We start from the raw sequence: 5,626 nt of genomic DNA on the forward strand, positions 1-5,626 counted from the left end.
ATCTCCTGCCATATTAATAAACCAGAAATATCACCACCATCAGTGATTTCTGGCCTCCAAATGTGAATGAGGGCTCCAGGGGGTGTGGCCACCCCCTCCCATGGTGATTGCTGAGGGGCTGGGGGATGCAAGAAGCAAGATGAACAAGGAAACACGATTGGCCCCAGACAGCTGAGGTCACGGGAAAGGAGTGGAGGCAGTGACCCCGAGGCTGCACCTCCCCGACAGAATGCTGGATTCCTTAACCTGATAGCTGATCTCTGATGTGCAGACTGCCTGCTCCCTGCGTTGCAAACCTGTATATAGCCTGACTCACCCTCTGGCTCCTTGGAGCAGTTTTCTCAGAGCTACTGAGATGCTGTCTCCAGAGCTTGGAGTCCTAAACATTCGCACCAAATAAAATAACTCTACTTTGAGGTTGTGACTATATTTTTTAGTCAACAAAACAATGCACGAGGAAGAAATCAAGATCCTGTCGCCTTTGCCCCTCATCTCATGTAAGCCCTGGACTCCTCATGGAGCGGGGGCGCAGTTCTTGAGGCATGAGACCGCTGTGTTCCGCTCTCTGCTGGCTGAGAATTAAAGCCACCTTTCTATTTCCTCCAAACTCTGTCTCCATGTTTTCCATTCAGCTTTGGTGGGCAGAGAGGCCAAGCTTTTGGCCAGCAACACACTGAGGACAAGCACAAAACTGCAAATTGACTAGACTTCAACATAGCGTTGGCGTGAGATTATAGAAAAGGAAAGAAAAGTAATGCCTAGTTTATTCCCTCCCACCTGCTGGACTCAGGATGCTATTTGATCCTGGGAACGTGATTAGGCTTGAATTCCAGGGCTGGGCTAGTGTGGAGTCCAGACAGCCAGGCAGGATGCCCTTCATTGAGATCTGTTTCAATCCTGTACTGTCTCTGGTTTTCTCTGGCTGAGACCAGAATCCCTAGTGCAACCCACTGATGGTGGCCTGACCCTCTGGGCTTGAGGGCAAGAGTAAAGTCACCAAGTATCCAGGGCCCTGGTGCTGGGTCCCCAGTTGAAGCCTCCTTCCTGAGAGTGCAGCCTCCTAGGCACCTCAGCAGGGAGCGGTGCCCCAGGTAGGCATGAGCCTGGAAGGGAGGGGTGAAGCTTTAGGGGGGAGAAGCAGTGAGACCCAGGGCCTTGGGGGTTTGCTCAGTCACACTCCACTCAAATTTACGGCCCAGGAAGTTGACCTTCCTTAAGGCTCTGGTTGCAGGTGGAACCAGGGTTGGGCATGACGAAGTGCTGCCACCATTTGGACATTTCCTGTAACTACAACTTGCCCACTGGTGTTTACTGGCACCTGTGTGGCTATTAATGACCGCTGCCCTCTGGAAAGGTCTTGGGATGAGTATTGCAGAAATCAACTCCAAACATAACTGCCTTTCAAGAAGCAGCTTGCAACAGGTAAAATTTCCTCACACCCTTTAGGAAAAAAAACAACCCAGATGGCCTCAGGACAAGATGCTCCGCATCCCTATATATTACGGGAGGAATGCCAATCAAAACAACAAGAAGTCAAATCCCAGAATGTCCATCCTCACAAGCCGACAAATAATAAATGTGGGAGAGAGCTGGGTAAAGGGGGAACCTCCCTGCATGGTCAGTGGGAATGGACGCTGGCAACAGCTGCTAGAAAGGACAGCTTCCCTATGCCAGAAAAGAAAAGAAAAAAAACTTTCCAGAAAACTAAGCCTAGGATATTGATTTCCCACACCTGAACCTAAATCCTGAGAAAATCATCATTCAAAAAACACATGAACCCCAATGTTCACCGCAATGCTACTTCCAATAGCCAAGGTACAGACTCCATAAAACATCACCGACAGATTAAATCTTAAAGAAATGTGGTACACATATACAATAGGCTGTTACTCAGATATAAAAATTGCCACTGAAATTATGAAATTAAGCCACTGGTCACCACAAGGCTGGACCTTGGAGGATCATACACTAAGTGGATTTAGCAACAGAGGAAGAAAATAGCAGATGATGTCCCTTCTAGGCAAAGTAAAAAAAAAAAAGAGAGAGAGAGAGAGATACAGTGTAAGTAATTTACAACACAAAAGGAGATTCAGAGATTCACACACAAAGAATTGCAGGGAAGAAAATGGAAAGGGCCAGGGATGAATTAGGAGGTCGGTGCTGACGTATACACAATCTGTATCTGTATGAGCTAACCCACAAGGATTATCTCCTTCCTTACGTTCTTCCGTTTATGCTCATATACAGAGAAACAGTTGTCTCTAACATATACATAGAAATCTGTGGCTGTAATAGATAATCCACAAGGACTATCTCCTTCTTTTCCTTGAACATGTACAAAAAATGAGTGTTTCTAATGAAGAGTCCAGAGGGACCTGATATTCAGCACAGAGAAGTTTATGAACTTTGTTTAATAAAGTCTATGGCAAAAAAAAATTTTTAAGTACAAACATGCTGTATGTATCTGTCATAAGTATATCAGTCCATTGCTCACTGAGTGATAATTGCTCAGTCATGCCTGACTCTTTGCAACCCCATGGACTGGAGCCTGCTAGGCTCCTCTGTCCATGGATTTCTACAGGCAAGATTCCTGGAGTAGGTTGCCATTTCCTTCTCCAGTGCATGAAAGTGAAAAGTGAAAGTGAAGTTGTTCAGTTGTGTCTGACTCTTAGCGATCCCATGGACTGCAGCCTGCCAGGCTCCTCCATCCATGGGATTCTCCAGGCAAGAGTACTGGCGTGGGGTGCCATTGCCTCCTCTGGGGAACCTTACTATTAAGAGACATTTCTAAGTATAAAGACAGGTCAACTTAAAAAGTATCAGCAGATACATGCTTGACTTTATCTTATAATCTATAGACAATACATTAGAATATATAATGAATCCATACACCTTTTCCAAAGGAATACCCTAGACACAAGTAGCAATAAAGTTATAAATGACAGTCATCAATCAGATGAAATAATTTAGATGAAGCTTTTCTCTCTCGAAGACATGGGGACTGGGCAAGCGGTCAGGAAGGAAATACAATGTGCTTTCAACTTTGTATGAAAAATAATGTTGCTGATAATAATGCTGTTCCACGTTGCTGAGCGTAGTTCTGTTTTTGCCAAATAAATCCTCTACTTCAAATTGCTGTCCAAATGCTTCATTAAAACTCTGCTTCTGGCCTTTGTTTTGGAACCTGTTACTTTTGTTGCCACCTCCTGATCGCTGTCCCCTGAAGCTTCGACTGCTTTCCTGCTGTCCCCTGACACCTCGGTTGCCCTCGCACTCTCCCCTGAAGCCTCGATGGCCTTCTCACTGTCCTCGGAAGTTGCGATATCCTTCCCGTGGACCTTCTAGCTCTGGTTGCTCTGTGGCCACAGAAAGCGGCCAGTGCCGTGAATCATGCCAGTTTTCCTGTACTTCTGTTACTGATGCAGTAGGGATATCACAGCAAACACCCTGCTTTCCTTTGAGAAAGACCATTCCCTTCACTTTGGAATCAATATCCTCACCCAGCTGCCTTTTAAGTTCTTTCCAAGCATAGCTAATGTTTGGCATTTCAACTGAGCACCACAAGGTCATGGTCACAGAGCCCGCTTTGGAGTTGATCAAGGAGCGCTGGTCTACCGACGCGGCCCCGGAAAGGCGGGCCAGGGCCGCAGCCAGGGCTTCCGCAGCGCCCTCTCCGCAACCAGCTGCTCGGCTGACCGCTTGAAGTGACCAGTCGCAGTGGGAGGCACCGAGTCCAGGAGCCTGATGGCATCTTTGCTAGAAGCTTTTATTATCTCTGTTGCAGAAGGAACAGCTATCTGTTTAAATTTAATTCCCGCTTTTTGCTCCACTTGGGCTGACTGGTATTCTTTGTGCTGGTAAAAGCAGATGCAAACCCCGGTCCTCTCGGCTCTACCTGTTCACCCATAATGATGAATGTAGGATTGCACATGCTTTGGTGGAGAACTTTGAACAACCAGATCGACCTTGGGGATGTCTAACCCATGTGCAGGAACATTGGTTGCAACCAAAACTCCAAAATCACCATTTCGAAAACCTTTCAGGGTGATTTCCCTTTGCTTCTGTGGAATGTCTCCGTGTAATGACTGGACATCCTGTCTTACAGCCACATTCTGTGACAACTCCTGGACTTTATTCTTCATTTCGCAAAATATGCTAGTGTGCCCTTGATAACCACTGTACACGCAGCTCACGTCTCCAGTAACTGCTGTCCTCTGAGTCCCATGGCACTTGATAGCCAGATGCTCTAGAGTTACTGCCATTTTCTGCATCCTTTTACCAGTCAGGCCCACTTGTTCGTATGTAGATTTCATGTATTTTGTAGCAACATTATACACCCAATAGGGGCAAGTTGCAGAAAAAAGCAGTGTTTGGGGATTGTCTTCTGAATCTTTCTTGTATGTCACACATAAAATCTCTTCCGCTTGATCAGGAAGGCCCATATCCAACATCTGGTCAACTTCATCCAGGATAACATGCTTAAGTTTGGTGAGATCTAGCTTGCCATTCTGCAAGTGGTCTTTGACACGACATTTCTCCGTAAAAACAAGCCACTGCCAGGTTTTTTGTGATGTCACTGAAGTCTCTGCTTACTTGACCTGCCAACTCCCTTGTGGGTGCAAGAACCAGTACCTGAGGGGCATGACCTCTCTTCCAGTCTTGCAGTTCTCCAAGAAACTTCTCAACCAAAGGGATAGCAAAGAAGAATGTCTTTCCAGTTCCTGTCCACACCTGTACAATCAAATCCTTCTCAGTATAGACATAGTGAAACGTCTTTGCTTGTATAGGAAACAGGAAGGTCACCCCATGGGCTTTGAGAAGTGTAACAGTTTCTTCAGATATGGGAAAATTAGAGAAAGCTCCTTCTTTATGCTCCACAGTCATTCCCTGTCTAACTCACTGTTTTCTTCACTGGCAGCTTCCTTGGAGTTGGAGTCAGGTCCAGAATCAGGGAATCCATTCTTGAGGTTGGGGCTTTTCTCTCAAATTTCTCCATTTATTTCTTTTTCTTCCTTCATCTTTTTGGGCTTAGGTGCACCCAATTCTTCCTCAGAAGGCTCTTCATTTTTTTATCACTATTTTGGTTTTAAGAGAAACAATTGTCTTTTCACAGGCCTCCTTTGGTTTTTTTGAACTTTGGTTTTAGGAGAAATAATGCCATCTTAAGATGGCTCCTCTTTTTTGACCTTTTAGATTTAGGAGAATGCACGTCAACCTCAGAAGGCTCTCCTTTCTTTTTAACCTTTTTAGCTTTGGGAGAAATCATTTCTTCTTTTTCTTCTGCTTCCTCTTCAATCTTACTAGATTTTGGCTTCTCTTTCTAACCTTTCTTCTCATTTTGCTTTTGGGGAACCTCCACTTCTGCCACGGCTGCGTCTGACTCCAAATCTGCGTCACTATGAAGTTTCCCCAGCATCACTCACACAAGCTGTATAGGCCAACCAGTCTCAGTTGCTCACTGAGGACAAGCACAAAACTGCAAATTGACTAGACTTCAACATAGCACTGGCATGAGACAAAATAAAAGGAAAGAAATATACTGTTGGTTTATGCCCTCGACCTCTGTGACTTGCTATCCCCTCCCTGGACGCTGAGTAGACTCAGTCCCAGGGCTGGGGGTGGGGCC

The 5,626-nt window shown here is 45.7% G+C and overlaps 1 pseudogene; it reads right to left on the reverse strand.

The window, feature by feature from the left end:
* Positions 1–3,300: 3,300 nt before the first annotated feature.
* Positions 3,301–5,416, reverse strand: LOC128067006 (nucleolar RNA helicase 2-like; annotated as a pseudogene).
* Positions 5,417–5,626: the final 210 nt, after the last annotated feature.

This window comes from Budorcas taxicolor, chromosome 21, assembly GCF_023091745.1.
Source record: "Budorcas taxicolor isolate Tak-1 chromosome 21, Takin1.1, whole genome shotgun sequence".
Classification (NCBI taxonomy): domain Eukaryota; kingdom Metazoa; phylum Chordata; class Mammalia; order Artiodactyla; family Bovidae; genus Budorcas; species Budorcas taxicolor.